The 21,825-nt window shown below is 37.2% G+C and overlaps 1 long non-coding RNA gene across 1 annotated transcript; it reads left to right on the forward strand.

The window, feature by feature from the left end:
- Nucleotides 1-8,029: 8,029 nt before the first annotated feature.
- Nucleotides 8,030-17,287, forward strand: LOC148804046 (uncharacterized). The gene is made up of 3 exons (XR_016082451.1): nt 8,030-8,261; nt 10,961-11,481; nt 16,836-17,287. It is a non-coding gene; the product is annotated as an uncharacterized LOC148804046 (long non-coding RNA).
- Nucleotides 17,288-21,825: the final 4,538 nt, after the last annotated feature.

The raw sequence follows: 21,825 nt of genomic DNA on the forward strand, positions 1-21,825 counted from the left end.
TAGTTTTGTTACTCGTTCATCTCTACTATACTCATTTTTTAATATATTTCTTGATTGTCCAGCATTGTCTCATATAATGATGTTTAGTTTGTAACTATCTTGTAGAATTCTTCTTTAAAATCTTGTTGCCAGTCACACAGTACACTTGATGCACTTTTTCACTAAAACCACCCTTATCTAATTTTATAGGCAACATCGTCTTTAATTTCTTCGTCGTTATCAATTCAAGGTACCAGAAGAAGTTAGTTCGCATTTTTTCTGATCACGAATCTTGTATATCGCCTTTGTTACTAATGTTTTTCTTAAATTGCAATGCATGTATTCTGTCTTAGTTCAATTTATCTTGAAGATTTTTTTATTCTAAAGCATCATTTCATCGTTCTAATTTTGCATTCAGCAGATCTTGTCTTATCAATTAACTAACATACACCATGAAATCTCTTGTATTGTCCGGTTAGTTCCTCCATACGAAAAGATGCGAAGTGTTGACTCTTAATGTAATTCAACTATGATTGGTAGTTTTCTTGTCTCCCCTTTCTGGGTTCTCACACTGGTCATAAATATATCATAATGATGCCAATTTAACTCATTGAAGCTCTTTATTTTCAAAACCAACCAATATCATACGCTTTTCTGATTTTGTCGATGAATATCAAGGAGATATCTTTCATATACCTTTTTCTTGTAAAGAACAATAAAAAGGTTTATAGAAGATGGGGGGATAACATATTTGCATTAATCCACTATAGTGATATAATTGAATCATCATTAAGCTAGAAGTTGGTTTAAATTGACTAAAATAACTACGGACTTTGTTGCGGGAGGATGTTTAAAGAATAGGGATAATGCATTGCATCAAGTCGGAGGAGACGATCACGGTAGGCCAATCATTGATCTTATGCCTCAATTACCCAGGAACCCTATTATTGATGATGATAGCGACGATGAGTTAGAGTTCGGCATTGCTCCAATTATTCCCGGTGATGGTAGGACTGGAAGAAATTGGCAAAATCATGGCAATTTTAATCGTCGTCGGAATGATGATGAGTTTAAACTAAAGGTGGATATCCCTACTTTTAGTGGAGATCTAGATATAGAGGGTCTTTTGGATTGGATCATCGAGGTTGACTGTTTCTTTGAGTACATGGAGATCTCGGAAGAGAGAAGGGTGAAACTAGTAGCTTTTCGACTGAAGGGAGGAGTATCTATCTGGTGGAAATGAATGGGGGAGACTCGGATCAGAGAATGAAGAGGTCCAGTTCGAAAATGGAGACGTATGAAACAATTAATAAGAGAAAGATTTTTGTCTCTTGATTATGAACAATATATGTTTGAATTGTATCAAAGATGTGCGCAGGGAACGAGGAGTGTGAATGAGTACACCTCAGAATTTCTGAGATTGACTGAGAGGAACCAATTGTCAGAAAGTGACAATCAACAAACAACCCGTTATTTGAGTGGTTTGAAGCCTGTTATTCGAGACAAGATTGGAGTCCAGATGGTTCTGAGTGTGTAGGAAGCAAGGAATTTAGCTTTGAAGGCTGAGTTGATGTTTCAAGAGAGGACTCGAGCTGATAATTATCGATGGTATAGCGGGAACGACAATAGGCCACCAGCAGTTGATAAGGGCAAGCCAACTCAAGGGATACAACCCTTCCACCCGCCTAATGTAGCTAACGCTAATAAGGCCGCAACGGGAGGAAATACTCGAGGTAACACTTCAAACCCTCATAAAACCATTAATCCCTATGCAAAACTTGCTCCTTTTAAGTGTTTCAAGTGCAATGAAGTTGGGCATAAGTCTAGTGACTGTCCCAGGAGAAAGGCAGTTAACATAGTAGAAAGGGATGAGGAAGAAGTTTGTGATGATGAAGTATATTGTGGTCCCGATGGAGAGGACGAAGGAGGTACTTATGAGCATGAAGAGTACACATGTGTTGTGAGGAAGCTCATGCTATCTCAGAAAAGTAAAGATGACACACAACGACACCGACTGTTTCGCACTAGGTGTATGGTACAAGGTCAGTTATTTGAATTAATTATTGATAGTGGCAGTCAGGAGAATATTATTGGCAGAGATGTGGTGAGGAAGCTGCAACTAATTTATGAGAAACACCCAAACCCTTACACGATTGGTTGGATTAGAGAAGTTGGGGGCGTCCATGTGGAGGAACGCTGCAGGGTTCCATTCTCTATTGATAAGTACACTGATGAGGTTTATTGTGATATTGTGGACATGGATGCTTGCCATATTTTGCTTGGTAGGCCTTGGCAGTTTGATGCAGATGCTAAACACATACCAGCTCGAGAAAGAGAGTGTGCGCTATACATTACTACTTATGGCGGAAAGGAACCAAACCAAGGCTTCAAAGGTGGAGGAAAGGAATTTTCTTACCATAACACATCGCCACTCTGAGTTCGTAAGGGAGTGTAAAGATACCCGTGATGTCCACTTATTGGTTATAAAAGGAGAAAGTGTGAGTGAACCACTAGGGGAGAACAAAATTCCAGTGGAAGTGCAGGGATTGCTCTTCATTATGTAGTTCCTGACGATTTACCTAATGAGTTTCTGTCCATGCGAGACATTCAGCACCACATTGATTTTGTTCATGGTGCTAGCCTACCTAATTTGCCACACTACAGAATGAGTCATAAAGAGAATGAGATCTTACGGGAGAAGGTAGAAGAGTTGTTGAAAACGGGACACATCCAAGTTAGCATGAGCCCTTGTGCGGTGCCGACATTATTGACACCGAAGAAAGATGGGAGTTGGAGGATGTGTGTCGACAGCAGAGCAATCAACAAAATCACTATTGGTTACAAGTTTCTCATTCCCAGGCTGGATGACATGCTTGATCAACTTGATGGGGTTGTGGTCTTTTCCAAGATCGATCTCAGGAGTGGTTATCATCAGATCAGAATCCGTCCCGAAGATGAATGGAAGACCACTTTCAAGACATGAGATGGATTATTTGAGTGGTTAGTCATGCCTTTTGGACTAACTAATGCACCAAGCACCTTCATGAGACTGATGAATCAGGTACTACGTCCTTTCATTGGTAAGTTTGTTGTGATATATTTTGATGATATTTTGATTTATAGTAAATCTGTTGATGAGCACATAGGACATATCCGAGGGGTATTGAGTGCGTTAAGAGAAAATAAATTATATGCTAATTTAAAAAAATGTACTTTTATGAGTGATAGTTTATTGTTCTTGGGTTTCGTTGTAAGGATGGAATTAAAGTGGATGAGGGGAAAGTGCGAGCCATTAGGGAGTGGCCAACCCCAACAAATGTCACCGACGTAAGGCGTTTTCATGGGTTAACAACTTTCTATAGGCGGTTTATCAAACACTTTAGTAGTATTGTAGCTCCTATCACTGAGTGTTTGAAGAAAAGTAAGTTCAAATGGGGAGAGGAACATGAGCAAAGTTTTGCTCTAATAAAAGAGAAGTTATGCACCGCTCCCGTCTTAGCTCTGCCAAGCTTTGACAAATTATTTGAGGTTGATTGTGATGCTAGTGGAATGGGCATAGGGGCTATGTTATCACAAGAGAAGAGGCCAATTGCTTTCTTTAGTGAGAAGCAATGTGAAGCCAGGAAGAAGTGGTCTACTTATGATAAAGAGTTTTATGCTGTTGTGAGGGCATTGAAGACATGTGAACATTATCTGATTGCTAAAGAGTTTGTCCTTTACACCGACCATCAAGCTCTTAAGTATTTAAGTAAGCAAAAACAGTTGAGGAGTGATCTGCATGCTAGGTAGTCTGCTTTTGTTGATAAATTCCCATACAAAATTGTGTATAAGGCTGAACAACAGAATATCGTGGCAGATGCTTTGAGCAGACGTGTGGCCTTGATTAAGACTCTTAGTATCGAAATCGTGGGATTTGAATGTTTGAAAGATCTGTACGCTTAGGATGAAGATTTCAAGTAGGTTTGGGAGAAGTGCATGAACAGGCAGCCAACGGGTGATTTCTACGTACATGATGGATTTCTTATGAAGGGAGACCAATTGTGTATTTTTTGCATATCCCTTCGCGAGAAAGTCATTAGGAATTTGCATGGTGGTGGTTTAGTAGGACACCTTGGGAGGGACAAGACGATTGAGGCTGTCAAGGGGTGTTACTACTGGCCTAAGCTGAGAAGAGATGTGGCTACTATCGTGAGTAGGTGTTATATATGTCAGACAGCTAAGGGACAGGCCCAAAATACTGGTCTTTACCTGCCTTTACCAGTTCCTACTGCTATTTGGGAAGACTTGTCTATGGATTTCGTGCTGGGCTTGTCGAAGACTCCACGAAACATGGACTCCGTGTTTGTGGTTGTTGACCGGTTTTCCAAGATGGCGCATTTCCTCCCATGCAAGAAGACCGCGGATGCAACAACAATAGCCAAACTATTCTTCAGGGAGATTGTCCGTTTACACGGGGTGCCTAAGACCATTACGTCAGACAGAGATATGAGGTTCCTAAGTCACTTCTGGATGACATTGTGGAGGCTATTTGACTCGTCATTGAATTTCAGCAGTACAACTCATCTGCAGACCGATGGGCAGACAGAAGTGGTGAATCGAACTCTAAGCAACCTGATCCGCAGTATTTGCATAGAGAGGTTGAAGCAATGGGACTTTGCCATAGCTCAAGCAGAATTTGCCTACAACAATGCAATTCATAGCTCTACAGGTAGATTCCCATTCTCTATTATTTATATGAAAGTACCTAACCATGCTTTGGATTTGGTGAAGCTACCCAGGATACTAGGTCTTAGTACTACAGCAGAACAGTTGGCAGGTCAGATTCAGTCAGTACAGGAGAAAGTACAGCAAAAACTTCAAAGGGCCAATGAGAAGTACAAACTTGCTGCTGACAGGCATAGAAGGTACTAGGTGTTTGAAGTTGGCGACGAAGTCATGGTGTTCTTAAGGAAGGAGCGCATACCTGTTGGGAGGCATAGCAAGCTAAAACCTAGGAAGTATGGCCCGTACAAGATTATTAAGAAGATCAATGACAACGCTTACGTAGTGGACTTGTCAGATCATATGGGTATTTCCAAAACGTTTAATGTTATTGATCTACATCGTTATTTGCCTGAGGCGACACTTGCATATCCCGATCATGACTCGAGGTTGAGTTCTTTCCAAGTGGGGGTGAATGATGGAGCGCCAAATCGTAACCACCCGAACCAACCGGCACCAGCTCCGCCAACTCTGTCTTAGAAGGGAGTTCCTATGCTAGAGCACTCTACCCAGCGTCGGATGATGGACATCGAACGGCGGACGTCGAAGACATGCTAAAGACTTGCTGAGTCACCTAATTATATTACAAGTTCGCTACTGAGTTACCTAGTTACATTATAAGTTTACCATTGTGTTTGACACGCTATATATACTCGTTTGTTTTAAGCTTTAATAACAACCAGAATTTCTTTCTCAATTCTCTTTACTGTTGAGGCTCTACGCCAATCTCTTACGTGAGTCTTATCGAGTCCGAAGCTGACTCGATCGTCCGGGTACTCGTAGAGCTATCTCTACCGAGCACCTCACGCTGCGTCACTTCTATTGGGTAGCCAATCCATTGTTTGGTTTACTATCTGTATTCATGTTAACAGATGATCTTTTCTGATATAATGGCAATCTTGAATAAGACTGAAAATTTAAAGTGATATAATCTTCCTTCGGCTTTCAATTACTAGTTTGGAGTCACCTTCATCCTTATTTTTTTTAATTTTTTTCCGTAATCTTCTTTCTTTTGCCATTAAATGTGCTTTCATTGCCTATGTTTCTTCTGCATTGGTTTTCATTTTTCCTATGTATTTTGACAATGTTTAACAACTTAGTCAACTAGGGGGTGTAACTTGGGTAGGCTCGGGTTGGAATTTTGTTAAAATTTGAATTGGCCCAACCCATCAGCCCAAGCCCAATGCAGTGTAAAATCTTCAAATCGGGTGTTCAACTTGCACCCCAACAGTCAATAGGGGTGTCCATTAAAAAGCGAAAAACTGAATAACCAAATCGAATTGAGAAAACATAACCAGAAAATGTGATTAATCGAATCGATTGGTTTGGTATTTTTGAAAAATCGAAGGACCGGTTCGGTTTGTGGTTAACCTAGATAAAACTGGTGGTCAATCGAACCAATTAGTATATATATTTATATGTATATTTTATATATATTTTTAATATGTCACATTTTCGATATATTATATATTAAATATATATGCATTATACATATATTATATTTATAATAATCTATTTATAAATGTATCATGTATATTATATATTTTTTTAATATTTATAATATATTACATATCATTTATTTTTTATAATATAATATTATACATATATTTATATAATATATATTATAAATATAAAAAATCAAAAAATCGAAGAACCGAACCGGTCAAAAACTGAAACCGATCAACCGATGGTACCAGTTTAGTTTCGGTTTGGAGAAGTCAAAAAACCAGTAAGTTCTGTTCGGTTTGAAAAAATTGTCTATAGTTTGGTTAACCGAACCATAGACACCCCTAATAATCAACCATAATAAATCCATCTAACTGAAGGTTCAAAATATTGGAATATATTGGTGCATATCATATGATACATAATTACATATCGATTTCTAAACCTTGACTGTGAGTGTTTAATGTATTTTTTTGGGAGAATGACAAATCCAGGGTCAAAATTTGTAGGTTCAAAGTACTGTCGGGGTAGGTGCCAACTCGGAATTGATGCTGATTCACGGCAGGCGTTGGTGCATAGTATAGGTTGTGCTCCTTTTGAATGTTTACAGCTTGAGTGTAAATCAGAAATCTGCATTAGACAAATCCGTACTTCTCCGTTTCTTTTTTGCTGCAATCAATGCTTAATGGTTAGTATCTGTCTCATCTTACCTAACCCTGAAAATCCAAGGCAAAAATTGTGTTTCACACATATCAATACTATAATTTCTTACCTCTCTTTTATCTTTAATCATCTTATTCTTTATTAGAACTGAATTTGACTGGATGAGTTGATATGGACTGAAGCCCTGAATCCCTGCTACATGTATAATGTATAAATATGTAGATATTTATAAAGTAAAAACTATTGTTATTATTATTGTTGTTGTTGGTGTAAAAACTAGAACTATTGAATGAAAAGTTGGGTTGCGCTTAGCTAGTTCATTTATATGCAGGTTGATCCGACCAGTGCCAAACATGACCAATAGGTAAGAAATGACAGTCTGGAATTCTGGGTACGTGGGTTGGATGCATTAAATTATTATTTGTCAATGTGGGAACTGGGAGCTTCTCTTGAACATAACTGGTGAATGTGTCAAGCACTGAATCTCACTTGACGACAATGGGTCTTAAAACGTCCTCTTTTCACCGAAACCTATAATCTGGAATGACTTGGGCGGGGGGGGGTTCATAAGAGGCCTTTCGTCTTTACGCATCAAACAGTAAAATGTCAGGGAATCTGGGGTCAATGTTTACGTGTTGATGTCTTTTCGTAGAATAGCCGAGGGAGGGGGCATATTCTGACTTTCCCACATGAAAATCACCAGTGAAGAAATGGAAGATTGGATTGGGCCCTCTTATGTCTGGCCTGTGATGGGCAGAGGCTGGCCTTTACTCGGTTTGGGCTTCTGTTGAGGGGCCAGACACGGCCTGACTGGACCCACTAACAGCTGTGATAATACCAAATGAAGTGGTTTGGATTGGAGTTTTTAAACGCTTACACTGTTATATGTGGCCACTCAACTTGTCTGAAACACAGTTGCGATAACTCCATCTCAACTTCCGTAAGTGGATCAATGTATACGGGGTTGGGTCTGAATCTTTAGTCTTTGTTTGTCTTTCATTCCATTTTGAGTGGTTAAATGTGTACGGGTTGTGATCTAAGTTTAATTTGTTGTGTTGGCGCACAGTTAAACGTTGATTCGATGGAATCATGGAAATTGGATTGGAACGAAGCTACAAAAATCATTAGGTCATTATTCTCAGGCTTCCACCTGAATACTTTAGAAGTTGAACACTAAATGATAAACAACATCTTGAAATTTCATCTCCCAAGAATGTGAACGTATAAGAAGGTTGTGTGGATTGATTATTCTTGCCCGAAACCCAGAATCTTAGTAATAGGTCAATCAATATCAATGAATGGTAGTTGGAGTTATACGTCGTAGAGGATCAAACATGTTTTCAGCTCGACAAGGATTTTTGCAGGCAAAGATTAGTGTTCTATCAAATGCAAAGCTAGAGTACATTTTTGGGGTTAGTATTCTTTTTGCATAACTTAGGTTTATTTCTCATGTCAATTTCTATAGCAGTTAGTATTCATTTTCATTAGATTGAGCTTCAATAAAAACTTTACAACTATCCAAACAACAGAATCTGCCTTGGTGTTGCATTCAAGCGCCCTCAACAATCTTTATAGTAATTGTTGTAATTCTGCTAAAGATGGAATTCCGGTGGTTGATGAAAACTGGGGAAGGGAGGTCTGAATTCTGCTTTCAGATTCATATGTAACTTGTCAAACTGAGTAATTGGGGCGGGTTTTATCTTTATTAATTAATTTCCTATCACACATTACAAGGACAAGAGAAAATAACAGAAGAATACGCTGTTTTATGGTACTTTTAGTGGTAATTTTTTAGATAATGTATTCCTTTAATTTCAAGTGTTTATTCTATTTGTCTACCCTTGAAAACTTTTTTTTTCCTTTTTTCTTTGGCTTCATGGTCCCCCTCCAACCCTGGTGACAGCGGGATTTGATCCAAGTCTCTGCTGCAACCAGCTAGAGAACTTACCAACTGAGCCACCATCAATTGGTTAATTCTACCCTTGAAAACTTTGCACCTTGGGAAGATTCTCCCCTGAGAGACATGGTGGTCAAAGGAAGTTGTTTTGTAGTTCGGCAGTGTTTTCTTGGGTTCTTGAATCCTTGTTGTATGTAGCATAATAGCATTGACCCAGTTCACATTCTCTTTTTATTTATTTATTTTTTCCTTATTGACAGCCAACCCAGTTCATACATTTTATGAACACCCATTTCCATCTATCTCCTGTTTGAAACATTTCAGCGATCAGTTTTCTACAACTTGAGAGTAATGCCAAATCCTTTCATAAACTTCTAATCAGTCTGCCAACGACTAAAAGGACAAGAAAGTCAGAATGGAATCAAATTCTTCTTGTTCTTTTCTGCCACCTATAGATGGCGTTGTAAATGGGGTGTTTGTGTATGGTTTCTGGTCCTTGTTTGTTATATAAGTAATTCTTCCAAACAAGGTAATTCTAATTAGCTTCTTAGTACTGTCATCCACACATTGCCATCAGTTTGAAGGGTCACCATGGATCTCTTTCAAAGCATAGTTTCCGTCTCGAATAAGATGTTGAAGCAAGTTGAAATTGTCTTCTTTGCATGCATGTAAATAAAATTACTACAGTAACCAACCAAGAATCATGACCAGTTGAATTGAATGAACTTGTCATACAAATAGATATCTTAACCATTTCTACTTTCTAGTCACAGACCTTTAGAAACATAGGACACAAGATAGTTTATATATAGCCATTTGTTTTGTGTATAAAACTGCAGATATATATATATATATATATTTCCAAAAGTAGTAGTTAATGATATTTTCTTATCCGTTCTAGTCCATGTGTTTCAGTCAGGTTAGCCTTCTGTTGAAAACCCAACGAAGTAAAATCTCAACCCAGCACTGAAATTGCATTAAGAAAAGAAAAGGAAAGACAGAAGCTCCTCTCACTCTCAAATTAATATGAAGTTGACAGGCCAGAGACTAGGTGTCACGGGTCCTTTCTCTCCCCTAAACAGAACACGTGATGGTACTAAGAGACCACCTTAGTTCCGGTCTTTAGTCTTTACACCTTCACGGGGGCTACAAAGAGAAAGAGATAAGAGAGAGAGACAGTTTTTTTTTGTAAGGAGATAAGAGAGAGACAAGCATACACAAAGCTCATGTCACAGACGTTTCAGGGGTCATTAGCCCCAAATTTTATTGCTTCATACTCCCCTCTGGCCCATCATGTGTTGTCTGTTCCAAGATAAAAATATGTCACCGACACTGGGCCTGTATATAAACCATTCGTGATAGTGCTGGCCACTAGAGAAGAGAAGATAGAGATATTAAACCAGGCTTAATTTACTGCAAATCAGTTACTGATCTTCGAGACCTCAGATTCAATAATTGATCCAAATTTGATATAGAAAAAGTTACTTCAAAAAATTCCTTTGATTCAGATATTTAACTGTTAACTGCTCTAGAGGGCCTGCTACTCTGAATGATCACCCACCACATCCCCCATCCCTTTCGCGTGCTGTTAAGGCCTAATCAGAGATATATGGTAAAACTTCTGTCTTAAGTTATTTCAAAGTCAAAAGTTCATAGAGTTTCGGTTGGGTCTTCCAGGACGTTTAAGATGATCTATTTCATCTCTGCTTTAATTGGTTGAGGTTGATTTCAAGGAAAGGGTGAAAAGGACAAAGTGGGAAGGGGGTGATTCAAAAAAAGAAGAAAAGTTGCTTAAGCTACCAAATCATTTATATACTTCTTACTAGGTAGGTATACGACCAACAGTGTCGGGTGAAATCGGATTATGGCTCCAACCCGCATATTTCAACGCTGATTTAACAATTTTCTGCAGGCGACGGGCTACAACCTTAGTGAAGACAGGATCCATTCCAAGATCTTGAGATCTTCAAATTCATTTCTTGTTATTACGTAAATCAATGAGGACCCATGTCTCTTTTTAAATCTGTGACTTGCTCACCTTCCATTTTGTTCTTATTTTCCTCTACTGGGATAGCGGATCTTTTGGGTCTTTCTCTCTCTCTCTCTATCTATCTCTCTCTACATATACAGTATACAGTAGTAACAGTATACAGTTTACAATGTAGGACTTTCTTTTCTCTATTATTGAATACAAGTAAGCCATGAGTGTGACAGGCCCATGAAGTGACAAAATCCCAACATGATGGGGGATGCCAAACAAAAAGAATGAAAGCAACAGGTTCATACTGAAGAAGTTTGGTGAGGAAGGGCTTTTCAATGCAAAGAGTTAGAGCCTTAAGAAAACGGTTTCACAAATTCCAGAGATTAAGAGATTAAGCCGATGAGCTTGAAACCCGGATTGCCAAGAGAAGGAATGGAGCAACCGTATCCACGTACGCTACAAATGTTTGCTCGCTTTCACTACAGCATCAGCATGTGGTGTCCTACGTTCTCCTATCACCCATTTCCCCTGATCTCATCTGATAAGCATCCATTGGAGGTGGAGCCAGCTGCATTTTCACGTTGGCCGGCCGGACGGCCACCTCCGGTGAGGTGAGGACCAGTGCATGCAGGCGTCAATAAATTAATTGCTTCTTCTCTCTGTGCATCTCCTGTAACAGTCAAGCTGCTGGATGAAGCACTAGCTTAGGAAACGTCGTGGATTGGGGGCTGTCATGGGCGATGTCTATGTGTGGGTAGGTTTTATTAATTAATTAATTTCCTCTTTCTCATTTGGATTTTCTTTGTTCTAAAGCCGTTACTGTAGCTGTTTATTTATACTTCCTAACCAAGGAAAAGTATGCTTGGTGGGACAGTGCTTGTAGAGAACGATTACCCACCTTTCCAAGCTAACAACCATATCTTCAAATCTTTGATGACACATTACGTTCTCCATTTTAAAATATGATGAGAACAGACGAATTAAACATTTAAATTTTTAGTACACCCTAAAGCAGTCATTTGTCTTTGAAATTGATAATATTCTAACATGGATAGCAATCTTAATTTCCTTTTGATGTTAATACAGCAAATGTTTTATTTTATTGTTTGGTAGACAGGTGAATATACAGATAAGTGGTTTATTTTATTTTATTTTTGTGTTTTGCTGGCATTATGTTCCATACACAGCTAGCTAATTAAGAACCTTTAATCACAAAAAGACAACAGGTAATTAAACAGGGTTATTTTTGCTGCTAGTGAAGTGAAAAGATAAAAACTTTAAAAATGGTTTAAATCCAGGGTTACTGTTGGTATATACAGAGTAATTCTCTCAATTTCTATGCTTCATCATTTAGCAATTAAGTCTGTCTTGAGTTGCTGAAAAGCTGAATGGCACATTTTAAAGGTTCCACTTCTAGCTGGGAGTAGCTGAAACTTCATGAAGGGCTAAATGGGTGGTGGTTAGGAGAAAATAAAGGGGGGAGGGGGGGAGACTGTTGTTGGTGGAGGAATGGGGGAAGATATTCCTCTAATGAGGATATATATATATTTTTTTAGTTGAGAAAAGCAGTAGTCCTATCCTACATTGTCATATTGTCATGCAAGTACACTGGACTATAAAATCTGTGATGAAGTCACCACTTTGTGGCTCCCATATAGATTATTCCCTTTTAAAGAATCTTTGCAAATTGTGGTTGTAGCCATTTTGTGAATGAAACACCCCCCCCCTATTATGTATGCATTTAATGGATGTTGAGGTCATCCGATTAGACACATTTTATGCTGTGTTCTAAAAAGCTTCCTGTCAGTTTTGATTTGTTCCCTTTATGGATGGTTAATTACCTTCTTGACTTATGGGCATGTTAGGAAGATGCTGGATACAAAAATGGTTCTTCTTTATATATAGTCAATATATAGAATACCAAGCCTGACATATATATCTATTCATCATTTGTCACTTCGACTTCTTGTGCTTAATTAATTAATGAGGTTTATTAAATTATGACATTAAAAGATAAAAAAAAACAACTTCAAAGTAATGGAAATAAGATAAAACTAGAAAAAGAGGGGAATATATTGTTGAGAAACAAAGGTTAACATGTTTTTTTTTTGTGTGTGGGTGGGTGTGTGGGGGGGGGGGGGATATACATAATGCAACCAAAAACACAATCTTACTGCGACAATTTATTGCCTAATTTATAATTCAACACTGAAAGTAATGTAATGATCAGTGGATTCATTGTTTGGTTGTTGGCAGCAGTAGCATTAGTGGTATGCTAATTTTAAATCTCATCAGATATGTAAAAATAACAGTACTTAATGGAGAGACATTCTGTGGTAATAATTCATCCTGGTATTTTCTTTCTTGTTAAAAATCGTTTTTGCCTTATTTAATTAATTAATGAGAAGCTAAAACCACAAGGACTGAAACCATTTCCATTTATGTTTCTTCCAATTCTACCAAAAAAACAGTTCCCATTTATACAAATATATAAATATGTATAGTGTAATTACATACAAAATATGAAAGTAATGTAAAATACAAGACTTTGCACTGTACATCTTTGTATTTGTATTCTTTCCAAATTGAACCTCAAGATTCTAAAGCATAAATTCAGAGAATGATCCATTTATGCAACGTTTATTAAGAAAACAGTTCATTTAGGGGGTGTTTGCCGATAGGCAAGATTTTCTTAAAAACCATTGCTTTTTTTTATTTCCTTTTTTTTTTTAACGTTGAAGTTGTTTTGTTTAAAAAAAAACAAAATCATACACATTGGTGAATGCCCCCTTAAGATTTGAAGAAAATGACTTATTTCTATTTTATTAATATTATTGTAGTAGGGATGTAAGGAGATCAGATCAAATTGAGATAGGGGTATATTCGAATCTGGATTCAAATCCAATAAAAATTGGAGGGATCCATCTGAATGAATATGTAAAACATAGACTCAAATTTAATTTGTTTATATATCTATATATATGATTTGATTAAAATATCAATAGATTTGAGTAATATCATCATCATCTAAGCCTTGTCCCAACTAGATCGGGGGTTGGCTCTATAATGGAGATTGGATCATTATTTAGTAGAAGGGACCTGCATCCTCTCTCTCTCTCTCTTCTTTGTCCATTCTTCATATGAATTCCGAGAGAGCACAACAGAATTGCAGTCAACTTGGCAAAAACTGGTGTTTACAGTATAGCTGTATTTTCAATGAGCCCTTTTGTCTTATGCTTCTGTTTGTATAGTCCTTTTTTAATATAATATAACACCTCGTTATCCCTTTTCAAAAAAACAAAGAAAACTCTGTCGGGTTGGCTATATGAATCCTGTTTTACCATTTCATTCTGATAAATATAATATTATCATAATTTTTAAAAAATAAATCTAGAACAAAATATCTATAACATAAATAGAAAAAATAAATTTATACATGTTATTGGATTGGATCCTAGCAGATCAGATCAACTAAGATCCAAATCTAATCTGGTTATGGTTAGTGATGACAATTTCCACCCTACCTATTAGGTACCTGTGCCGATGGAGCTTTTTTTTTTTTTTTGCTTGAAAAACAGGTTTTGGAGTGGGGATGGGTTTTGTGATTTTACACAATCTATACAGACACGGTATTAGGCTAAACCCAACCTTCTTAGACCTGCATATTGTAAGAAGGCATATGAACTTAGGTATTGGGTATTGAAAGTAATAATTTTAATCAAATAATTGAAATTTTGATGTTTATTCATGTTATTTTATTTGTTTATTGCTTATATATAATGGGAAATAATAGGAAATTAATTACTTGTGAGTTCTAGACCTAACCTGCCAATCTGACCCACCCCACCCTCAAATGTGAGCAGGGGCAGAATAAGATTTTTTAGAGGGGGGCAAAAACCTAGAAAACATGGATGGGGGGGGGGGGGCAAAAGTTCGAAAACATGAGTAAAGGGGCTAAAATACAAGTGAAACTTAAATAAATTTAAAGGGAATTTTGAAGGCATTGGCTCCCCATGGCTCCGCCACCCCCTGGCTTCGCCCCTGAATTTGAGAAGGGTAAGGTCGGAGACGGTTTTGCATTTTCATGTGCAGGGAGGCTTTGGATTCTGAAAATTAATCCAACCTGCCATAGGATTTGAGGAGAGTACGGGTTGTGAGGTCTAGAGAGGCGGGTAGGGTCTAAAGTTTACAAAACCCTCCCAAAACTCACCCCATTGCCATTGCCAGTTATGGCCAAATGGATAAACAAATCTGATTCAAATTCAAATTGGAGTAAATCCGATCCATTTTCAGCCCTATACGGTAGTCAATGAATATGCTAAGAAAACAGGCTGAGAATGAATTGATTTCATCAGACATGTTCCTCAGAACACCATTTTAAGTTTCAGTTTTCTTTCCTTCTTATTGCTTCCTTCCCCAGCTGCAGGCGTTTGCCATGGGGTAAAATTTGTTAGCTTATTTCAAAATGGTAATCTTGGTAACTATATTCCAATAGTTCACTAATTAATTTGACCCAACGCCTGGCAAGCTAGAATAATTAGCTCAGTTCTATCCTGACCTTATCCAACTTCAGTTAACTCTCTGTGTTCCAATATATAGTTTCCCCCCTTATTTCAGTCTTTCCACTTAAGGAAAGTTAACCATAATTTACAGAAGAACTACCACTTTACTTTTAGCATAAAAATAAAATTCTTTACCAGTAAACAACATATGAGAAGTACTATCCACACAGAGAAGTAGATGTCTGCAGTTTGTAAAAATAAACAAGTTGGGATTTGGGTTCTTTAATTATTTAATGATGTGAGCACAATATCCACGAAAATTCTTAGTATCCATGAGAAGTATTACTATATATGGACACGGGGAGTTAATAACTCCAATTTAATTTTGTATAAACATCACTATATATAAGAAGTAGTACCATCAATATTATATTGTAGATGTAAATCTTACTTGTGTTTTCTTTGTCTCATGTCAATCATTTCTAAGACAAGTTGGTGGCTTTAATTATATTAAAGATGTTTTCACAAAATCTATCGAATTTTGCAGTATCTATGACGAGTTCTTTTGACACTAGAAATCTATAATTTTACTCCAACAATTACTATTTTAATTTAAGGGGGCATTCTTTTTTTGGATTTTGAGAGGGAGAAGTTAGTCAATGGGATTTTGGTTTTCATTGAGCAAGAATCTTATGTTCTTTTTTCAGATTAATGTGGGGAACAGGGAAAGTTTATTTTTCTGGGTATTTTTACCCGGATAAGTTTATTTTCTTGGGTTGTGGATAACTAACTTTCCCACCTGGAGGGAGGGGGGGACAAAGTTTCCAACACTTGAATGGGACAAAAATGTCCCTTTTAATAATTGAGTTTTATGGATAAAATGGTTATTTCCTTTTTTTTATTTGAAAAATAAAAAAACATAGATAAATAGACTTACATGGGTAAGTGTTTCCTAGATAATTGCATTTATCTGGATAAATAACTTACTGAAAAGAGGATGGGACCTAAGTGTCAATATAAAATTATCCCAAATAAACATCATAAGAAGTAGTATAATATGGTAATGTATAAGTCGTATGTCTCATCTTTTTGTTTCTTCCCATTATCTAATATCTGTATTTTGTAAGTTAATCCATTAATTATATTAAAGATGTTACCACAATATCCACCGAATTTTGTAATATCTATGAATGTTAATTTATGTAGTTTCTTAATACCAAGTTAATATGTCATGTCAAAATCTAGATTTGGCTTCAAAAGGATTCCCTGAATAGAACCCATAGCTATCAGAACCGGCCCAGTAATGCTCCACTGGAAAAGGGGACCAATTGAAGCCAATGTGGTCCAACCAATTGATGAAATCAAATTAGATTACACAAAACTTGGGCATCATCATAAATGCATATTAAGCAAGCTTTCTATATATCCACTTCAATTCCACCTGGGTCACAAAATGATTAATGCAAAGGTTTGGCTGGGTTAAAGTTAGAACCAGTCCTCAAGCAAACCCAATTCCCATTTAATGATAAGGTGGCTTCAAGTTTATTCTTTAAAGCAAGGTTTCTATATCTATATTAATTAATTGCTGTTAATATTATTGCATCAGGTTTTAGATACCAAGGTCTGTGGTACTATTTTTAATGGTCTGAGACTTCATCAACTTCAGGAAATCCAGATCTTGAAGAATTGTACACCAAACCTCGTGTCCAAATGATTCCTTCTATTCTGTTTACTGACATATTATAAAGATATTATGTCCTTATTAAAGTTGAAGATTGATGTCATATATGTCCACCTCCTTCCTATACGACCTGGGGACCGATATTGTACTTACTTGAATTTTGTTCTAAGCACCAACATGGCAGAGAGAGAGAGATTGCACTTCATTTGTTGACTAAAGTTGAGAAGTTGGTTATGTAATAAAGAGAGATGGCCAAAACAAACGATAAAAAAAGATCAAGCTTGCGTATGAAATTTGAAGAAAACAAGCGGAAACGCTGTTACTTCTTACTTGCCACTTTGTAAATGTTAATGAAATTTGTTATAATCATCATTGAAATGATATTGACAGTACATAACAAGACAAGTTGTCAAGAACATCTTGCCACGTGTTGACTTCGGAGACTCAAGGACGAATAAAAAAATCATCATTTAAAATTGGGTAAAATACAACTAACCTCCCTTCTATTTTTGACAATCATAAAAATCTCCCCTATAGTTTCATTTTAGCAAAAACTTCTCTTCTAGTTTTGAAAAATTCAACAAATACCTCCCTTCCATGAATGATCAAGACAGAAAATGTTAAAAAGGTGATATATTTTTTTTAAATACCTATTTTACCCTTTTATGAATTAAAATAACCCCATCTCAGCAACTCCATTATCTGCCCAAACATTGTTCATCTTCTTCCTCACGATGCTGCTCGAACACTGTCCCGCTCGACCAATTTGGTTCTACCTCGCTGACCGCTATTGAGTTTAGAAGATAATGGCACATCGATTATACAAGGAGAAGAGTCCCCGTCTCTCCGCCTCTTCTAGATCGATCTCCTTGACTACGATTCTCTTGTGGCCATGATTAATGGAACCGTCAGCTAGACCTGTTCATGGGCCGGGCCGGGCCGGGCCGGGCTCGGGCCGGGCTTTGACTCTTTATTAACATAAAAATGTTAGGCCCGAGCCCGAGCCCGGCCCGACCAACGGGCCTACAACTTGGGCCTGAGCCCGACCCTGATAAAAAGCCCGAAGCCCGACCTAATAAAAGAAATTCAAAATTTTCCCTATTCAAATGGACATTTTCTATTTTAATTTAGATGTTTTTTTCCCCTATTTAAATGAACAATGGGCCTACAAGTGAATCAACAACATTCTCAAATCAAAAAATTTATTCAAATGGACATCACATAGGGTTTTTACTTAGGTTTAACTATAGGTCGGGCCGGGCCGGGCTATTTTGGCAAAGCCCGAGCCCGGCTCGAATTTTATGCGGGTCAGGCTTTTTGGCCTGAGGTTAAGCCCGCGGGTCAAAAAGCCTGTTCAAGCCCGTCTGGGGGTCGGGTCGTGCCGGGCCGGCCCGTTGGGCCACCCGACCCATGAACAGGTCTACCGTCAGTGTATTCCACCTTGCTTCCCCTACATTGTGGATAAAGTCGAAGACCCTGAGGTCCTTCTCGGAGGCTCTAAGGCAGAACAAATGAAAATTAATTTTATTTAATTAATTAAGAGAGCTTTTGGATTTGGTGATCAAAGGGACAATTAATGTGCTGAAAGCGGCGAAGGAGTGTGGGGTGAGACGGATGGTGGTAACGTCATCGATCTTTGCCACCATACCAATTCGGTCCTGGCTTGCTGATGTTATCAAAGGGGAGGATTGTTGGACGGATGTCGACTATTGCAAGCAGAATGGAGTGAGTTTTCCAATTACCTTTTTCGCAGTTTCTAGTTGAGGTTTGAATATCCGATTAAAATTTAATTTCCTAGATTTTTTGGTGTAATACTGTTATATGGAAATGTGCCTCTGAATTATTGAACCCATCCATTTCCTTTGATGGAAAAAGTAAAATTTCATTCACATGTCTGTAAATTAAAATTCACGTAGTTAGTCCAAAAAAACAGTGCATGATTGTTAATACAAATCCTAATAAATCAGAGAGAGAGAAAAACTGAGGAGCCTCTACGAATCGGATGGAGGTTGAAGTCGGAGCACGTCGTTTTGTAGGGTCAAGAGTGAAGAACTAAACCCCAGTCTCGAAGCATCCACATCCAACTGTACAAGATTCTTCTCCAACTGAAGTGTCTCTGATAGGTCAATGCCTGGAACCTTCGTATAAGGCCCATTGCCAAAGAAAACAACTCTATCCGATGAGGTTGATGATGGCAAACAGATAGCGAACTTCCGATTGAAATTAAGCGCTGCTGCAAGCTGCGACGGTAATCCAATTCGATTGCGACTGAAGCCCACCATTCTCTTGACACCACCCCCCAGATGGGCCAAGAGGGGAATTGGGGCACACGAGAAGAGGAAGTGATGGGCGGCGACAATTGGGCTAGGCTCTGATCTGTACGCAGAGGGAAGGGCTATCACGTCTATTGCAAGCTTGTCGCCAGTTACATTGTCAATGAGGGTGTTCTTTGGGGACAACCACACCAGTATGGTTGTTACAGCCGGGGTGAGGAGTAGAGAAGCAGAAGCCGCAATGTTGGAGAGAGTAAAAGAGATTGATAGAATCAAAGGGAAATTAAAGAAGAGGGAAGGTTGGAGGGGGAGTGTAGGGCTATTTTAGTAAAAACAGATTCACACTAATTTATAAAAGGGTAAAATAGGTATTTTAAAAAAATATAATCCTTTTAACATTTTCCGTTTTAGTCATTAACGGAAAGGGAATATTTGTTGAATTTTTCAAAAATAAAAGGGAAATTTTTGTTAAAATAAAAATATAGGGAAGATTTTTATCATTGTCATAAACTTCATGGGCCCTTTAAAATTTTAAAATAGGATGAACAAGATTTGTCCGTGACAAACACATAACTTCTGGGAGTATACTAAACAAAATTAAAAAGATGCCTGAAATGAGAGTGAAATTAATTGGACGTTGCAGAGACGGGAATTCGAGTCCGTGACTCATTCTACAATATCAACCTCACCCGCCAAAAGCGGAAATACTCTAACCGTAAATTTCGCAATTATATTATGCAAACTGCAATTATTTTGAACCCTATTATTATTATTATTAATAATTTTTTTCTGGATCGGATTTATCTATCTTTTATTTCTTTTTCCTCGGGATTAATCACATATACTTTACCATGAATGAAAGCAATTTGAAGTAGTTAACCCTCATCAGTGTGGATTGCCACAAATTTCTTCAAACCCATGCTATTATTATATTCTACAATGAGAGCCCTCTCATCAAAACAGCAGTGAGGTGGCCTATTGAGCTGCCATTGTCCGAATTAAGAAGCTTGGGATCCACCATCAGATGGGTCTCACTCTAATTAAAACAGTAGTATAGGCCAACAATCAGCACAATCATATCAAATGATTCTATTTACTTAGAAAGTTAGATTACTATGTAATTAATTATGATGAACAAGACACTAGTACAGTAGTTCCAAAAATAATTCACTAATGATATATGTATGGACGAAATTCATCTTATCTTTCTGATTTAATTTGTTAGACAGGTGATCATCTAGGTCAGATCTATTTTATGGTGGGTCCAGATTCTCTCTATACTGGGGAGACATGGTGATGATATTCAAGGGAAGGTTAGTTTAATTGCAGCCTGGCTTTCTCTCTCTCTGTGTTTAGGAGTTGAAATCTTCTACCAATAAATCACGTTCCAACTCTCTACCAACTTCATCTAACATCGCACATCTCATTATGAGATTGAGACCCACCATAAAAGTTGGACCTGCCATATATGAAATGGGCGGTGTGAGATTATGTTGGTAGAGGGTTGGAACGTGTTTTGTTAATTGGCAGGTGATCGGGACTCTCTATTTAGATATCAAAAAGAAAATTAAAGGGGAGAGAAGATGAATAAATGAAGCAAATCTGGATGTGAGAGAGGAATCGAAGATCTAGGGGTGTGGAATTATGGACGTTAAATTGAAGGATTAATGCTGACTTAATTAATTCATACATGTGATGTCCATGGTATTTTTCATAGTCATGAGGTGAAATATGATTAAGCACCATTATTTGCTTAATTTAATTAATTTACTAATTAATGAGCGACACACCCTCAGAACAAATCTTTATCGAACAGTACATTCTTCTCTCTTGAGTTGTTATCATCTTATGCATGCTTATAGTGACAGATATTCTTGTCGTTATTTTAATTATTATTGCTCACAATCAATAATATAAGTTGCTTACAATTATTTGTCAGCTTGTTCCCTTATTCATGGCTGCAAGAAAAGAATAATACGGCGAACATGAAGCCCATCGTCCTCAATGGACCCTGTAGCAATACATGTCCCACCAACTTATCAATTCAAACAGTTCTTCCGTGAACGAGAATCAGATGGATGTGAACATTTCTTAAACAAGTGATTTATTTAATTTAATTCTAGTTATATCTTTCTCTCTTCCTATATATATCTCTAGTTATAATATTTTTTCCTCTTTTCCCATTTGAAGTTTTATTGTAGAATTTTCGGTAAAAATATAAAAAAATCTTAGAAACTGAGAATTAGTAGGAAGGCAGAGATAAATTAATTAAGTCCATTAGATTAATTATTAATTACCGGCTCTTTTTAGTAAACCATTAATTTAATTTCCTTCTTTTTTTCTTAAAAGTAGTACTCCTCTTTTGGTGCCCTAATTGATCTATTCACAATATAAACCCTCTTTTTGTCTATTTTTAATTTTTAATTAAATGGGTCATGATCAAATAGTTATTTTGTGCAAATACTATATTATATGGAATTAAATATATGTTAACAGATACAGTATACAAAATAGTACTGATAATAATAAATATATTGAAAATACACCATATATATGTCATCTAATTTATTTTTATTTTTGATTATATTTTGGCTTAGCTAGGGCCACATTCCAGGCTGACACTCTAAAGCTTATCAGTAATT

The sequence above is a fragment of the Nelumbo nucifera genome, chromosome 1 (assembly GCF_055504915.1).
Source record: "Nelumbo nucifera cultivar China Antique chromosome 1, China Antique-T2T, whole genome shotgun sequence".
In the NCBI taxonomy this organism is placed as follows: domain Eukaryota; kingdom Viridiplantae; phylum Streptophyta; class Magnoliopsida; order Proteales; family Nelumbonaceae; genus Nelumbo; species Nelumbo nucifera.